Raw genomic sequence first — 18929 nt, 5'->3', positions numbered from 1 at the left:
AAAAACTAAACCAAAATGTGTCACTGGAAACCTTCATGTCAGATGTCTGTTAAAACTGCAGCTTGCGATATAGTGGAAGTAAATCTCTACAACATTCGTTACCTAAACACTTCTTCTGGGTTCTTTTTGCTGTTTTATAGAAAGAAAGTGCTTCAGGGTATTTTAAGGTAGAATGTCATTTGCTTGAAAGAAACCTGTGCTTTCTTTTAGGAAGCTGGTTATCTTGGTCCATCAGAGAAGACTGAGAGTCTTTCATTTGTATTTCAATCTCTGTTATTCATCTACTTATCTTTTGGATTATTTTTATTATATTATTTCATGAATATGTCTTTTTTTTTTTTTTTCAAAGTGCAAAATGTGTGTTCATTTGTAGGGCAGTTCACCTGTGGATGAATAACTTCATGCAGGAACAAAGTATTCTTAAAAGTGTATTGTTAAGCTCTTCAGACCACAAAGGCAGTATGCAGGTGCAACTTCACCCTTCTGTCTGATAACTGATGCAATGTTTTCCAAAACTTTGCGGTTAGATTATGGAATATTTTAGAAAGATATTTTTTGCAGATAGTAATATAGAGCTAGAGTGTTTCTTGTGCTCATCTCTGGAGGATGTCTGTACAACAGAAATTGCAGCAAACTATCTGTGATGTTTTTGTTGTTGTTGTTGTTTTATTTTGTTTTGTTTTTAAGCAGGATACTCTGGAGTCCTAGCCCACATTCCATTTATCATAAAAGGTTTTGATGTACAAGTTCATATAGGAGGCATGGCTGATTGGCTGATTTGCTTTGTTTTTCTGCAGATTCACTGAAAACTCCTAGCTATATGCTTGGAGATACTTTTGCTAGAAAAGTAGCTGCAGAAAGCCATTCAGGTGTTATTTAATTCCAGCTCTGTCATGAACAAGCATGTACAGGATTGTATGCACTGTGCAACCTGCCGAAATGGAGTTGGGAAGTTGGGCTTTTAAATCTTGTGTCATTTTCCTATCCTGCAAGAAGAACTCAGAAATAGTTTTTTTTAATTGCGTACACTCCAGTCAATGGACGCTCTGTGTGGAAAAGCTTATGTTTCTGTCGCAGGGTCATACTGAGGAGAGGTACTCATAGGTAATGTGATGCTTTTTGAGTGACAACAAACTCTACACTGTCCATTTAAGTGTTATCATAATTGCCTCTCTAAAGGTTACTAATGCTGTTATGAAGAATTTTTTAAACTAGTTTTCTGCTGCAGGCAAAATGTATGCGTCTTTTAATTCAGTCTGTACAACCAGGAATAAATATGTATTTACAAATATTCCAGGTCCCTAGAATGAATTAAAAGATATACATACATATTTACCAATTTAGGTATTCAGAAGGCAATAAGAAACCGGTTTTGCTTTATCTTAGTAAATAAGTAATTCCCTCATAGTCAACCCAATAGAGGAAAATCAAATCAGACCGACTGTATTGCCTCAAGTGTAGTTAAGTTCATCATTTTTGCTAAGGTTATAGTGGTAATGCAATATACCATGGAAGAATCTAATATTCAGCCCAGGGTGAAGATTGGGTATGCCAGAGGATTAGTGTCAGGGTGCTTTATAGAAGTGAAACTTGATGGACAGGTTGGAGACAGATCTACAGAATCTCATTAAATTGCTGAATTGTTCATTACTGAGCACTCTCACTGTAATAAAGTGCTCATTGACTTTGACAAATCCCCATCCCATGTCTTAAGGAAGAACAGCAAAGCAAGAGGTGTTGGGGAAGCTAGAGGAAATTGGCACAAAGTGGGGCAGATAATAGAAAAGCTGATGGGGGATGCTGCCATTTGATTTGTCTGTCTTACCTGTGACTAGTGGTGCTTCCTGTGCACACATGTACATGCATGTTATGGCAATATAAATTCACAATGTCCCCAAGGCACCTTTACTAGGAGGGCTCCAATGAAACCCTAAGCACAAATTCAAGCCTGCCTCAGCAAACCTCTGGAAAAGATGTCACTGTCTGGAGTGCACAGTTATTTTTTGCAGTTTAAATTCCCAGTGTCCACTGGGCAATTCAATCCTGCTGCATATAAAGATTAAGGCAGTTATTTTAATGCATCAAAATACACAGAATGATACTTGAATGTGATTTACGCTGAAGTGACTGCACCTCACATCTGTCACATCTGGGATTTTTGTTAGATTACCAATTATGATTTACCCAATTTCAGTGAATATTGTAAAATACAAGCTTGAACAAACTAAGCTTGAAAAAATTAAACAGTAATATTAATGTCAATATTATTAGGGTGTGGATTAGTGTAGTGTGACTTGATAATTCCCGTTGAATCTTTCAGAAAGAAAAAGGTGACTTCCAAACCAGGTTAAAATGGACAAACTACACAGTTCTCTTTTCTTATTACCTCTCAAAATCTTAAGAAACTCTTTGACCTAGTGTAAGTGTCTTAAAATAGTGGAGAGAATAGACAAAGGAAATAATTATTTATTTCTTAAATCAAGTAAGCAGAAAGAAAACCCAGCAGAAACCCCCAGTAGGCTAAGAAATGGGAAAAACTTGCTAGCCTCAATGTAATGATTTTTGTTTTAACGAGGCTAAGCTTGTAACGATTATTAGGTGACATAAAACTTGTTTTCATATTGATTTCTACATTCTACCGGTGTGTGAGATTATGAAATATTATTTGTGATTTGTCAGCTGCATTAAAGTGTGAGTTTGGTTGAATAAAAATAGAAAAATCAAAGGAGAATCCTGAAGAAGTTGGAGGACGAAAAGCAAATTATTTGGTATTTTTTTGGTTCATCACAAGCTGCTCAGCGTGCTTTATTCACAAGAAGTAATCATGATGAGGACATTTCTAGTTTATCATGGAGTGAAAAGCGAATCCTTTCCTAATTGGCCATTACTATACAGGCTCATTGGCTCTACTTTAAGGAAGCAAATGAATTCTTTCTCTTGATAATTGAAAAGGTAACAACAACAGGAAGCATTCTCAGGGGTATCTGTCAAGAGAGAGCTTCTTGCTGGCAACATAGAAAGTAGAAACCAAGCCAAAATTTTAAGTAATAAACTCATGTTAGAGTTAGTTGTAGCATAGTTGCGCCTTTATCGTAATCGTGATTAAAAACTTTGATGTCATGAGGCTTAACTGTTCATATTTCAAGGATCATACTAATAGTGACAGATAGAAATATCTACTGGATAATTTTGGGAGATCAGCAGTATATTGATCAAATGATGTTGTATTTAATATTGCCCTTGATTCAAGGTGAACTCCTGAATCGCATCAGGCAAAAAAATTCTTAACATTAGATTGGTATAGATCAGTTTCTTCCTCCCCTGCTACTACTAGTTAAGTAAATTGTTGAAAGAAATATATTTTTAAATAGTTAACATTAAAATAGATCAATTTTAGTATTTGCCAATGCTTTCTCTGAGGTTAAGGTTAGGAAGTTTTTTGTTGGTTTTTCTTTTGCCTTTCAACTCATTTTCTTGATTGTCAACTGCTTAGCAAATAATCTAGGAACAATGGGTAGAATAAACTGCATGAGCAGTTTATTTAGCTGAAAAGCACACAGCTGGCTCTTTTCCATAACTAGGCTCCCAAGATGTTCCAGCCCTGTGAACTTCCTTGTGTGTAACTTGTGAACTTGTGTTCATAAAGCAGATGTTCATCATGGGAAATTGCAGCACTAGTTATTCCTTTCATTACAATGAAGGGTAAATGCAAAAACAGACTTTTGTTTCTGTATTAGAAAAGTGCTATTGCTTGAATGAATTGAAAAATAAGACAGGAAGACTACATGTTATAGGTGATATGAGTTGTTAAGCGTTTTATAAAAATGTATAAATTCAACTTTTTTACTGCATATCTATTTATCCTCTCCTTAGGGGAGAGTAAAGTGACCTACTTTTAACTGTGTTTTCTTGCACTTCAGCTTCATTTGGAATCTCCTTGTGACAATTGTGGACAGCTAAGTGTATTCTCCAGCAGAAATCCCAGAATTCAACACTATTAGAAATGTTGCTGTGTACATGTGGTAGCAGGCCGTTACAATGGAGCAGTTCACTGCCAGAGATAGACATCTCCCATGCATCTCCAGTGATGCCTACATCTTTCTGTGTAGGACAGAAATGTCTAGAAGTGGGTTGTCATGTTCCACTTAGAAACTTGCCATTCCATCAGTGCAGTACTTCAGTCTTTTGTGGTATTGATCATTTGATTCTGAAGAGTTTTTAATATGGAGAGAGCAAAATTCATGTTTCTCAGGGGTGTATGTATATTGTGACAAAATGTGGACTAAATGCCTTGGTAAATGTGAACTTAAGTTTTACTGCAAAATAAGTAGCAATATAAAATAGCAAGCGAAGGAGAGCATTTCAGTAATCAACGTTGTATTTAAACAGTGTATTAGCCTTTCACTGTTCAAGAAATAAGCTTAAGTGCTCTCTTGGGCAATAAGTAAAATCATGTCTGGTGGTCTAATGCTCATCCCTGGTGAGTATTTAGCCTAAGTGGAAAACCACCGCATTTAAATGTGTCTGTCAGCCTCTCATCACGAGAGGCATAGGAGAGAAAAAGGGAGTTTGATGCCCATCAAGGCTGAGGTGAATTGGTAAAGCTGTGTGAGAAAATAAGCATTTTCTTGTGCATATTTTGCTGTGTTTTCATCTCCTGCTAAATGCCCTTTTCACAAACAGTCTATATAAACGTTCCAAAGAGCCACTTGTGAATCACTGTGACCCCTGTGCTGGTTCTGTGGTGCTTGCTCTATGTATCATCACTAGCTGCAAGCGAGATTACATTACCCTCAAACAAAAGTAGTGTGAAAACAGAACCTGTGGTAGAATTTAGATTTCATTTTCCTAAGGCTAATCATAGTAGCAGGTATCTCACCTGAACTGACTGTGTGCAGTGGTAATATTCTGTACAGTCCTTCCAGATGATTTGGCTGGGATTCATTTTTGTCAACATAGGCATGTGCCTTGCTTTTGGTACAATATCGCTGATATATTGGGGAAATCAGCAGTTGTAGGACAGAATCTTCAAGGAGATCTGTGTTCTCTGGAGCTGGAGGCTGGGCAGGGCATGTGCCTGCTGCAGTGGATTGAGGCAGTGCATGTAGGCAGCTGCATTTCACACTGTGCTCTGCCAGTGTGCTCAGGTCACACACATACTTTCTCAGATAATTTCTCATAGACTCATCATAGAATGGCTTAGGTTGAAAGGGGCCTTAAAGAGTTTCTGCATCATTCATAAGATATTTACATTTTGACTTACAATGAAACTGAATGCTACCTTTGTTGTGCTGTCCCCTTAATTTAGGAAACGCCTTTCTCCCTTGGTCTTCATTAGCTTAAATCTGGTGTTCTCCTAGTCTTGGCCTTTCTGTAAAGTTTTGTGAGCTTTATATATGGTTTTGGTCTGAACTTTTCAAAGTTTGTGCATATCATTTTTTGAATATTGGCTAATCTTATTTTAGTTTTTATCAACAGTAGCAGTATTGGAAGGGATTTTCTATATTAAAAATCAGTTTATATTAGGAGCAATTGTGTGTTCTCCTAGTTTTCTCTTTGTTACATGCCAGTTCCTATCAGAAAACTTGATTATTTTGCTGCCACTGCTGTGAGCAATAGTGGAATTACTGGAGGGCATTACTTTTGCCTCAGTGTCCTACAGTAACATTGCATCACCTTATTTATCCCAGATTAACTTCAGAAAAGTATTTAGGAAGGCAGCTGTGCCCACAGCTATTGAATTTAGGTCACTTCTTCAGCTAAGCAATGGATGTCTGTTTTGATTTAGAAAGCCAAAAAGAGAACATCAAGGTGTGCACACAGCAAGACAGCTTCAGTGATATTGCATTCTGCATTTGAATTAATCTGTTACGGTGGCTTTTGTGTTGACTGCTTTGCTCTTTGTGACATAGGTCTATTAGAGATTATCTGAAGTATAATTGTAGAATTGTATAAAATACAGATACATGGTTACATGATAGAAAGCTGCTTTTGCCATAGTGTGTGAAAGCCAGACGTGGCTGGAAATACACATTACTTTCATTTTTAAGTTAAAGAGCAGCTTAAAAAAAAAAAAAAGTCTAGAATCCACAGATACCAGTGATCAAATAAGACAGTCTGGTGTTACTATCTTAGTTAACATCTTCCATTCAGATACAAAAGTCAGTAATCTCTAGACTTTCAAAATCCCTGTAAAACTGTTTAATGCTGTTTCTGATGGGTTCGAGCTTGTTGAAAATGATAGAAAATGAGAAACTCTTTTGAGAACCTGCAGCTCTGTATTTAATTCAGTTTTCTTGTGAGAGCTGCCATTGCCTCTATTTATAACTTGGAACCAAAGAAGACGGAGAAAGAAAATTAAGCTTTGGGTTAGCTAAAACCATGCACTCTTTATGAGATTCACATTTCAGCAGTTGCTGTTGTTTCAGCTTACTTCAGATAAGATTTAATTTTTAGTAATAAACTTCTTTTAATCTTGCAGGAGGTAAGCTCTGGCATTCCCAATTCATGAAATACAGCTGAGATTTTAAATCCATGTTTGCAACTGCATTTAAGTGTTTAGGTTACTTTTAAAAATAGATGATATTGTTAGGACAATTAGTTGATTTTGAAAAACTAACTTATTTAAAAGTAATGAGTCCTGCATTAATCTGAAGCCTATCATGTGGGGATTAAAGTCTAAAACAGAGTCAATAAAACTGTTATATTTAAGATGTTATTTGACTGAAAGAGAAATTACTCTGTTCTCAAAGAAGCTAAGTGAGCTTTTGTGAGCATGCTTGCTTTTTGTTGTTGTATCTAAAAAGAAATGGAGGAAAAAATCCCTAACTTAAAAATCAGCTGAAAGAGATACCTTCATGGGAATGTACACTTATGCTAATGTAAGTTCTTCATGGAATTTGAAGAAAGCCCGCTTCATGGAATTTGAAGTAAATTGTCTGCTGACAGGAAAAGGCTTAAATGCCCCTGAAATTAGTGGCTCCATCCATATTACAGTGAGGTGCCAGCAATGCTTCAGAGTTGAAGAATCAAGTTTATTAATGCATAACTTGGACTTCAGCGGCTGGTGTTTGATAGTTGCAGGAATTAAGTGGATAGGAGGAAGGTGGTGAAATTCAGGCAGACCCAGAAAGGTAAGCTGGTGCTGTATTTGTCAGAGAGCTGAGTTCATTAAAATAGTAAAGAAGAACAAAACAGAAATAAAGTTATTCTTGCAGCTAAGGTGTTGGTGGTATTGCTGGTGTAAAACAAAACAAAAAACAAAACCAAAAAAAAAAACCCACCCATTAAAAGCAACCTGGTGATTTCACTTGGAAAAATTGACCTTGGTTATTTTATGGTAACATGGCATGTTGAGACCATGCATATATATAAACCAAGTAAGAAGAGTATGTACTTTGATGTGCAATTTTGTGTGTGACCTAAGGTATTAATGACATACAAGTCCTCTATAGCTGTTGTCAAGATTATTATAGAAAATGATACATTTTTATGTGATTTGTTGGATTTGCCTATTAAATCCATAGAAAATTATACCCTAACAATAGGGAAGAAAGGAATAGGAATCTTTCTATATTCAAGAACCACTTAGACTAATTTTCACAGAGCTATACTGCATATTTTATGAAATTTTGTCTATTTTGTACCTATTTCATTCTCTTACAATTTTTACTGATGAAAGCTTGTAGATTCCTGTCTCCATAGAGAGCCACTATACTTTTAAAATATATTTCAAGGGAAAAAAACAGAGTAGCAGCAATAAAAACAACACGTATCGTATTGTGAAAGATTGTCATTTCCAGCTACAATTATGTAGCAGCACCTATTTTTAATGCTAAGTGTGGCTGCGTAAAGAGTCAGCTCATTTGATGTCAGCCTGAATGTTTCCTCTAAAAATAATAAAAAAAAAACAATAAGGAATTCTAGATTTTGAAATGGTGGCTGCTGGGTAGGTGTGGGGGTTCTCTGCCTCCATGTCCCATGCACACCTGTCTCACCCTGTTGCAGAAAAGAGAAGCCAGGATTATTTAAGCTTGCATAATGCTATGATAAACTTTAATCTCTTTAAACAGTTAAGAGCCCTAGTTAGATAGCTCTGTTTATGAAGAGATAAGCTCCTGTTCATTGCAACTTAAAACAAACAAACAAAACAACTGACTGTGGAGAAGGATTGTTTGTCTTCTTTAATACTCTGTACGGCTGGACCTGTTTGAAAGGAAGAAGCGAGATCCAAATGTGAATTTTTGGGTTTGGTTTCATTGCTTTGCTCTGGTTAGACTGTCACCCTCCTTTCTGATGATCTTGTTAGAAATGAAAGTGACTTTGATTGCAGCAGTAAGTAGAACCTTTCCAGTGTGATCGTTCCCAGCTCATTTCTTTGATTTATTTGTGCGCTTCTAGGTGTGATAGCTGTCACGGGGCACAAGTTGTTAGCAGGTGAGGTACTTGTGAAGGCTGTTGCAATACTTTGCAATAATTGCACAGTAGCTCATGTAGGTTTTAAACACAGTTGTACGTATGGAGAGTCATTGCTAGGGACCACACCGGGCCTTGCACATTCCATCCATCATTGCAGAAAAATGAGTTAGGTGCAGGAAGCACATCTGTAGTTTCACCTTTGCAGAGGAGCTCCAATTGACTACAAAGGGAACTGCTCTATGGTTTGAGGACCTGATTGTACATGGATGCAATTCTTTAGAAGTACAACACAAAATAGTTTGGTCTGTGCTACTCCAAGAAGGTTAAGAATACAGTGTTTTATAGTCAGTATGGAGATGTTCTTTTCAGCTACAAAATTTATTAAGTACTTTTGTCCAATGATCCATTTTGTCCATGATGTTTCAGATACCTACATATCAGCAGGCTTCATTCTTTGGCATTGAGCACAAAGTCTTCATGCGATTTTGGTACTGGAGATGAGACTCAGTTGCGGACAGGTTGAAGGGGCAGAACATTTTGATTGTATCAGCTTTACCATTGCTGTCTTCTGTCATATCACTTAATTTTTCTCTCTCTCAGTTCCCATGTCTAGAAAGTGATTGAAATGTACGCTTCTCACAGAGAAACTCAAGTTTTAGTGCTTATAAATTGCTTTGAGATACTTGGAAGGAAAGTGCTATATAATTTTGAAGTTCAGATTCCCCAGAAGGTGTAAAATGGCAAACTTCCATGAGCTGTGATAATTTACAACAGCTGAGAGTTTACCTTCTGTCCCTACCTTACTTCACTTCGTGCTTGAGTAGATGAAAAGTTTAGTTTTTCTGTTATAGCAACTCATTGCTTTAATATAAAATGATGTATTACCATGTATAATGTTACGTATTACTGTAGTTCAGTTATCCTTTTATGAAGCTGATTTTTGATCATAGCAATTTTATTGCAAGTCTAAAGAGCTGAAGTACCTTTATTGAGGTTAGTCAATGTCTTCTAGGTACACTTCTGTCAAGACTCATTTCCATTAACAGTTAAGAATAGTAAAACAAATACAAAGGATAAAGTGTTTAAAAGAATCATAGATTGACTTGGGTTGGTAGGGACCTTAAAGATCATCACAATTTTGAAAAGTATGCCTTTAATTCCTAGCTGTTTATAAAATGACATTTTTTCCAATATGTTTCAGTAAAATCCTTGAACTTTCTTGTAAAATGAATCTACCATTGTCTCTCCCATAATGTTTTTGATAAAATTAGAACTTTTTCGGGAAGGCCAGTATCATTATGCTGCACCAGAGAGTTTGAAAGCTTATGGTAAAGCACTGGACTGAGAATGCAGGATCTGTATTTGGTTGGTGGAAAGATCGTCTGTGGGATGAGTAATTCCTCCCTTCCTCATAAAGCTGTTGTCTGGAAATATGTATTAAAAATACTGAGACAGAGATACAGCTGTTAAAATTGCTAGTAATGGACCTGTATGACTGAGAGATCTGCCTAAGCCATGTGGGTTATGTGCCCTCCTTGTAGCTACTGAAGACTGTAGGTTGCTCCAAAAGTAACGCCTCCTATTTATTTGCATGGAAACTACAACAAATACAAAGAATGCAATAACATTATTTGTTAGGGCAAATTCTCAGCTACAAAACACTGTTTTAGTCATTACCATTAGCTATGCATTTTCACCAGCGATGAACAAGAGCGGGCAATGGACGCACTGGAACATAGGAAGTTCCAGACAAAGATGATGAAAAATTTCTTTACTTTGAGGGTGACAGAACACTGGAATAAGCTGCCCAGAATGGTTGTGGAGTCTCCCCTGGGAGATATTCAAAAACCACTTGGACACTTTCCTGTGTACCATGCTCTGGTGGTCCCTTCCAACTGCTACGATTCTGTGAAAACTCACCAAGAAGCGTAGAACAACTTAGTAGACCAAGAGTTTCCTGATGTAGTGCTCTGGACAAATATACTGCAGCTGTTGCACAGACTGATGAGAGACCAAGACTAGATGCACTAACAAGTGCCTTCACCCTCCAGATATAATGGAGTTCTCTAATCTTCCTTTTGAGTTCCAAAATTACTGAAATCATAACTCATTTGTATTTGAATTCCTTCTCTCTGTTGCCTGAACCTACTGTCATTGCTTCTCCCAGCCCTGTCTTTCTGTGGAGTTTGGGCTGTGGCTGGATGGCAGTGGTTACAACTGAGTCTGGAAGGCTGCATCTTTTGTCTTTCCTGTCATCTGTTCTCTCATGCTCCAAGTTTAGGGCTGCACTTTATCTGCCCACCTTGTACACAGAGCCTCTGCTCTGCTGCTTGTATATATGGTGTGATCCTTGTGGTGAGGACACTGGTGAGTAAATGTGAGACTTAGCCATTTGTTTGCTATTTGCATAAAGAGAAACATGTTTTCTTCCGAGCCTTCCCTCCCCTCCACCCAATGGTGTGTGGCGGCGAATTCCCAAATTTTTACTTCCTTTCTCCATTGATGTGCTAGCATTGTTTTGGGATTGTTCCAAGAAGTTCACTGTATCCTATGTATATGTTGTCAGCGTTGTCTTCGTACTTGGAAAGCTTGGGCTTTGAAACAGGAGGAATGGTGGAATTCAGCTGTAAACTGAGTGAAAGAACTGGAGAAAATACTTATCAAGCCATGGCAGGCTGGGCAACTTTTGTCACGCTTTGTTTACGTGGGATTTGGAACTAATGGGTATTATTTGGGCTGGGTTTTGAGCCTTCGTGCTATCTGAGGGTAGTAGACTTCCCTCACTATAAAAAAGAAAAATACATCCACATTCCCGATCCCTGTGTACTGAGTTACTGCAACAACAGGAAGAGCTGGTTGAAAGGAAGATACAGGCAACCTACAGAAGAGGGATAACTTGAAAATGTTGGATTATTTGGTTGGTATTTAAAATCAGTTTGTAGCTCCTTTTCTTTCCAGAAAACCTGAAACTGAGAATTTACTTACATCACCAGTGGACTTCAGTAAATGAAAGTGAAACATAAACAAGTGGAAATGGCATCCTCTGTGTCATCAAGAATGTTCAAGCTTGCTCTTAGCTTCTTCAGCTTAGGACACTTGTGTGTTTTCCACTTGGATGGGTATTCTACTTACAGCTTTTAAGGAGTTAAAACTTCCATTCTGTCTTGTGAGGACATCATACAAGAACCAACATTTCTTAGAAGCCTTTGGTGTTTCGATCTGTCTTCTCTATCCTCTCCTCTTTCAGACAAACAGTAATCTTTGCTTCTCAGCTGCTTTCTTGTTTTGGTATGCTGACCTGAGCACTGGCATGCATTTTGTGATGCCTGACAGCATAAATCACATCTGATGGTGGCCAAGATCAGAGAACAAAAGATTTTCCATTCATCACTTGAAGTAGTTGTTTCCTTCAAAGGTACAAAGAGCTTCTTTTGATTTACAGTACCTTCCTGACAGAGCCTCGGGAGGGTGGGAAGCCACGTGGCTGGAGCTGGGTGAGGCCAGGAGTGGAAGTGAGCCGTAGCTGAGGAGATGCAGGAACCCTTCATCTTCCATTCTTTCCAAATCTTGCCAAAGCAGCCCTGATTTTTCTTTTTTTTCTTTTTTTTTCTTTTTTCTTTCTTTCTTTTTAGTTTACTTTTCATGAGTGAGGCACTTGATTCTGTGGTAATGAGTAAGGTAAGAATGAGATAAATTCATTTCCCATCCTTTACAACGTGGGAATGAACAACCTACCAGAAAACTAAATATTGATGCTGTCTGCTGCACTGATAATTGGTCTCTGCTTTCATCTCCAAACAATCCCTTGCTTGGATTCCATTATTCATTCTAAGCGGAAAAGGATTATTAAGGCAGTGTTCTTTATTTTTTTTTTCCTTTGGTGTGTGTGTGTGTGAACAAGAGAGCAATACTGCAATAAACGTATTGGCAAAGAGAAAACATTTGCAAGAGATCCTTGCCCATTTTTTTTAATCTTCTCTTATCATGAAGAATGTGAGCAGCGATAAATTGTTCTGCTAATCAAACAGCACTGAAAGGTTAGGTCATTGGAAGTCTTTAGTCATTTTGTGCTTTTCAAGAGTGAATTTGTTAAAATTATGCTGAATATCCACTTAAAGCCTCGGCTGAAAACCCTACCTGTGTTTTATAACTCTGCACTGTCAGAACTCATAATAAGTCAAACATTCTTTCAGAGGTACTCATAGGGAGAAAAAACCCTGTAAATTTAAGAGTAATTTCAGATTGTAAATGAAAAAGAGAGGCACGACTGTTCATTTGCACCAATCATGCCTTCCTTTCATCTGCTCTGATTAGGCCTGGTGCGGTTTCATCAAACTACTCCATCACCGAGCTGTCACTCCAGTCGTCTGTTGATTGAAAACAATCAGGGCTCTGATGGCACAATTATTCTGACCCTTTAACTAGAGGCTGCTGTGATAATGAAAGGTTGATTATGATAGTTTGTGCCTCTTTCAGTTTGCCAAGAAGGTTAATTTGGGCATCAGACGGATGTTTAATGGGCGCTTGCTGGCTACACTGAGGTAAATGAGAACGTGCAGTCTTCGATATTGCACGGATATAGTTTGGCTGTCAATCATTGTCATTTTGAGTTTGTGCCTCACACTCTGGAAATCACATTTTATTTTTTCCTTGGGATTTAATTTATTCTGTGCCCTGAGGAAGTTCTTTCGCTCCGTGACCTTCACAGTAGCTTTCTCTGTCTTTTTTCCCTTCCCTCAAATGGAGCCCAAAGGCATAATATATCTAGAGGAACATTTTTCTTTCATTTTTCGCATTAGGGGAAAAAAAAAAAAAAGAAATTTTAAAATCCCTGTTTATCTACTCACCCCGAACAGAGTAAATGTTTTAATTCTGATTGTAAAATCAGAATGTGCAAATGAAAGCTTGCCTGCTTGCTAATGCAGCGCCACACCGGGGGCTGCTTACATACATACACATTTGTAAAACTGACAAACAGGTAATTTTAAAATGTCGCTGTGTAAAGAGGTTGGGGGATGGCACAGCAATATTTTCAGAGACTGCGCACGTATGCCTCAGCCTGATGCCTTGTAAAGACAGTCTCAGTCTCTGTAGTACAACTTTTTGAGTTGGAAAGTCTCTCTTCAGGGTTCAGGGGCAAAAGACATTTCATTGCTGATTCAGAGATTATTAATATTTACTGTGTTCAGATTGAGCGAATCCTATGCATAATTTTGTAGTTGTTTGGCTCAAGGTGCAGAAGAAATGCAAATACCTCATAATTTTGATTGTTCCACATGCAGCTCATTACAGTCTTATTTTTATGCACATTCTTAATTCAAAATAAAAAGATGAAAAAGATTTCCTTCCTTAAGGCTCCCTGGCATCTAGGTTTGGGTCACTCGTTTCCCGTGCTGAAAAATGTAAGGTACTACCTGATGGATACAATTGCTGTACCACGTGTTTACTCTATGACTTCCATGCTAGCTTTCTGAAAGTATTTGTGTGTAACCCATGGCTTTGAAAAACTGTGGGTGTTTTTGTTTTTCCATAGAAAGAATTCTTCTCTTGTGTGCTTTTGTTATACGGCTGATACAGTCCAATTTAATTCACTATAAGTAAGATGCTTAAATTGATATCCTAAACCCCTCTGGGTTTTGTCCTCTGTAGTCCCTAGAGAAAGGAGGACTGAGACCCTTTACAGATCCAAATTCAGGCCCATTGGAAATCCCTGCCCATTTTAGTACATGAAAATTTCGACAGTGTCTTTTGTAGATTTTAAATCAGAGCTTTGGTAGAAGTCCTGGCTTATCCGTAGGTTATGCTCCTGTACTTGATGTGAAAAGCTAGAATTCTGCTTCTGATAGCCAGCTATTGAGACATGGTGGTTTTGAGACAAGGGACTCCTGTCTGCAAAGTCTACTGAAATAGATAAAGTCCATGAAGACACCAAATCATGTTCAAATTGATAATCAGCATTTTAAGTGGACATGCAGCAATACAGTGTAAGCTGAAACCAAATGCTGAACTATTAAACTCCACGTTCTGCTTTGTGAAGTTCCCTGGCCTCTCCTAAAGTGATTGCTGTAGTAGCTGTGTTGCTTCCATAACACAGCTTGTCTTATTTATCAGATCTGTAGTACTGGCCAACATACTAATTTTAAAAAGATATACATTTGATTTGTTCTTCTGGCTTTTTTTCTTACGTTAAGCAATAGAAGGACCATTCAGGTGACATTTGTGTTGATATGAGAGATTTGTGGGCGCTTTTCGGTTTATTTTTTATCCTTCTTTGCCTGTTGTATATCATCATCAGATTATCGTGTAGAAAGCTGATAATTGGTGTTGAATATATCTGGTCGCACTCCAGGAGAATACTTCCCTCCGCTTTTGTTTCTGTATTTAAAATTATCCTTTCTCCTAAAAAGAGAGTGTTTGCTATGTTATTTTCCTTACAATTTCCATTTGTTTTACTGAGAAAGTGGAAATTCATAGTTTAGAAACTTAAAAAAAATAATAATATTTCTGTTCAATTGTTGTTGCTAGAAAAAAGAAAAACAACTCAGTTTTTTCCACCACTTCTTTGCTTCATCTCAGTTATTAGAAACCATAGATTGTATAAACTAACATAATTCATTTGCAGTCTTTGGGTCTCTGACAAGGATACATCAGCTGAAGATCAGATGAAGATGACTTTAATGGAGTTCCCAAGGCCCCTGCCTCTTGAGGAAGGAGTCCAAGGAGCCTTTTCTCTGTAGAAATAAACTTTCCCTGTTGCTGACTTTGTGATTTAAAGTAGTTTCCAAATGAACTTGGTTCTACCAAGTACGTCAAACTTTGCACTATAGCCTTGCCTGTTCAACATCTCCCTTGAATTGAAGCTATAAATGGCAGCCCAAAAAAGCAAATAACTGTCCGTCACAGAGATGTCTTCAACAGGAGTGAAACTCCTAATTCAGCTTTAACCTCCACTGCCCCTGTGCCTTCTCCAGCTCTGGTATATGTATGGTACGTAGGCCATTAATAGCAGAGAGGGAAGGGCTGCATTCCTAGGCTGTGTGAGTCAGGCTGCTGAAGCACTGTGCTGGAAGCAGAAGCTGCCATTGTACATACAGCAGAACCACAATCCAACATGCAGGTATGTTTAGATGTACACTGCAACTGCGCACAATGTGTTTTCCATCTGTTTTCTGATGTTTTGAGAATGTACACCGTTGCTGCATCAAATTATATAACCTTGGAACAGAAAAATCCTCTAGGTAAAGGCTTCAGAATAAGATAATTAATCTGGCTTGAAAATCCTGTCCTTCTGAGAGTCTACTTTTGTCATTTACTTAGTTTAGAAGATGAATATGGCAAAATATATTATTTATTAAAGTTAATATAGGTACTTGGCTGTAGCTTCCTTTTTACACACACTCATACATTAAAATTAATAGGAAAAGAAGCTTCTAGCAGTTTAAACAGAATTTGCCTATATGACACTAGCAGTAGGAGTCTTTCCTTACTTTTGTAAATTATTTAGCAGAGATACGAATATTTTAAAACTCAAAATTGTGGACAGTCTCTTTGTTTTCACTTCCTTGCTTGTTTGTGTTTTAAACAAAGATGTCATTTCAAGTGCTATTGGTACCTCCTTAGAAAAGTTTGGATGTCTCTCCTTGCAGTGTCATACAGTGCATAATGCCTTTGAGTTTATTTTGCTAGTTCTGACTACAGTTGCTAATCATTACTGCCAGATAGGCTGAAAAATGGACACTATAATTAGGGTATAGATGGGGTTAATTTTTGAGTTTCTTTGAAGGCACGAGGCTTCTAAGACTGAATTAAACAAAAGGTTTGTAAAGGTGGTGGAACTTACATTGATAAAGATACAGATGTTTGCTGATATATTGTGTGTAAGTTTCTGTTTCCACTATGTGTACATGAGTTACTTTTACCTCCGTTACAGTAATGGAAATTTAGAACTGTATTACAGTCCATCAGTGACTATTTCTTCTACACGCAAAAGACTTGTTTGGAAATTTAATTTTCTTTCTTCTGATCTTCTCCCCCTTCAGCCTTCCTGTAGCTGTCAAACCATCCACTGACTAGAGTGTCAGTTCACTTCACAGATAACTCAGTTTTCTTCCATGCTCCACGGTGTGAGACAGCACATTCTGCTAGAGAGCACTGTAACAATGCGCTCTGCATCAGAAATGTATGAATCCAAGGCTCATTTTGTGAGTGCCCCTAAATCCATATAACCAGCTCCATAGCCTTGTGTCTCGACTTAGGAGACTGTCATGTGTTCTCTGAAAAATACATATAAATACCTACATCGGTAGCTTTAATACAGCCTAAGTATTTTTTAAGGAGTGTCTCAAATTGAGTTTATGGCATTTAAAGTCAAGTAACAATCATTGTTATCAATAACAAGATGAAGACATAAAAACAGTATTGCTTTTAGCTCGTACCACCTTTTCTCTGCCTTGGATTACCAGGAATTAGGTGTTGGTCACAGAAATATAGCATCCACTATAGTCAAATTGTGTTCAGCGGTAGCTTGAGTTAGTCTGGACAAGCAATTCTGAACAGACTGTGATTCCCACATCTCAGTTGCTTCGCTAAGACCCAAGAGAGCTTCTCTGCTGATTATCAAATGCCTGCAGAATGTCCTGGTGATACAGTGATGTGCAGGGTTCTTAACCCTGCCTCCTAAATTAGTGTAGTAAATTGCAGTACTCCTCTGCAAACTAACCTCAGACCTGCTAAGTCTGAGTGATATTGGGTGATGGCCAGTAGCTTCTGTATGGAAAACAGCCCAGGATGCACTTTATTCTTCGGATGCAGTTGCTCATAGAAAAGGAAACGTGTGAGTAGTGTAGACCAAAGATACCTTCAGGTCCTGCATTTAAAGGATCCCCTCTTGTAATTTGAAACCGTTTCCTCTTGTCCTGTCACAACAGACCATGCTGAAGAGTCTGTCCCCTTCTTTCTTATAGCCCCCCCCTTAGATACTGAGAGGCCGCTATCAGGTCTCTCCAGAGCCTTCTGTTCTCTAGGCTGAACAGCCACAGCTCTCTCAGCCTGTCCTTGTAGAGGAGGTGTAAATTCTTCTTTAATATAACAACCCATAAATCATCTAGTCAGTGTGAATTCAGTTGTTGTCTTCATCAGAGTGAAGATAACCTGAATTCCAGTTGAAATTCAAGTGTCTGATCAATTAGGAGGGAGAAGTGCCTCTGAAAATTTGAGAAGTGACATAGGGTAGGGAGTTAACCAAAACCTCTCAATAGGACGCATGAGACATGTAGATTTGGTAGGTTTAGAATGTATGAATATAATTCTCAATGATTTCAAATGCATAAGCACTTTTAAGTATATGTAATTACTTTTACCTTCAAGCCTAAATGCATACAGCAAATGCATGTTTTGGAACTCAATTCAGAACTTAACTCACTAAACTACTGTTGCAATTTTTGATGCCCTTCATTGATTCTTTGTTTCACAGGGGTTGAGTAGAACAGTGGAGAAAAAACATTTCAAATTAGTCTTAAAGCACCTTCTTATTTAGTTTGTCACCTTCCCTCTTTGACAGAATGCAGAATCAGTAATAATGATATACCATGCTCTTATGAAAGTCTTTAGTAAGACAGAAGTCTGTTTTTCCAGTTTTTTCATGTGACTTCCCCATGAGCAGTTCAGGGCAGTGAGTTTTAGCTGGAATTGCTGTTACTGTATGACTAGTTGGCAGCTCCTCATCCAGGAGCTGTCAGGATAATAGAAAAAATCAAGCAGAGGAGCCTGTCCTTATTTAAAACCATTTATGTCTTTATGAATGACTTAAGAATGTAATAGTAAGGTTTTTATGTTTTCAGACAATCAGAAGATAGTATGGTCTTCAAGCACTTTTGTGAATAAAATTAGGGTTGAGAATGTTATTGGCAGACTGGAACAGTGACCTGAAGTAAATAGTAGAGTTAGTTATGACAGTGAAAGCGTGATACTTTGTGGAAGTTCTTTGGAGAAAAAAGGTGGAAATCTTAGTATGTCAGCAGCGTCGTAGCGCGTAGGTCAGCAATATGATAGTATATTAATGGTCTCATGTAACAATGTTCAAACAAGAATGGCATTGACTGTTACAGTCAGTGATCTTTCCAATCCGTTCTCTACTAAATGGAAGCTGGTTTTAATCTATTATGGATGGGAGGCAGTGATCATCAAACTCATGGGTTGGACTGGTGGTTCCTGGGCTCTGGGGTACAAAGCCACAGATGGAAAATGAGGCAAGTGAGTTGAAAGGTGTAGAGCTCCTTCACAGGTAAAAGGAAGATCTGCCCAAGAAAGATAGCTGAGTATGGGGGGCAGGTTTCCTGAGGAAGTTAGGGTATTTTCATCACTGGCGATTTTCAAGAATAATGTATACATTTTTTTTTTATAATGGCTTAGGCCCTTTCTAGCCTCTCTTCAGACCTGGATGGATTGAATATGCTTTATGTAATTTCAAGTTTGTGTGTCATTTTGTCTTTTGATACCAGCTGCAATTGTTA

The 18929-nt window shown here is 37.8% G+C and overlaps 1 protein-coding gene across 16 annotated transcripts in view; it reads left to right on the top strand.

Moving 5' to 3' along the window:
* The window catches only part of KLHL32 (kelch like family member 32), a 122396-nt gene that overhangs the window by 84803 nt on the left and 18664 nt on the right, over positions 1 to 18929 (top strand). The gene's annotated exons all lie outside the window — the stretch shown is intronic.

The sequence above is a fragment of the Numida meleagris genome, chromosome 3 (genome assembly GCF_002078875.1).
Source record: "Numida meleagris isolate 19003 breed g44 Domestic line chromosome 3, NumMel1.0, whole genome shotgun sequence".
In the NCBI taxonomy this organism is placed as follows: Eukaryota; Metazoa; Chordata; class Aves; order Galliformes; family Numididae; genus Numida; species Numida meleagris.
This window is presented reverse-complemented; position numbering and strand designations above follow the sequence as displayed.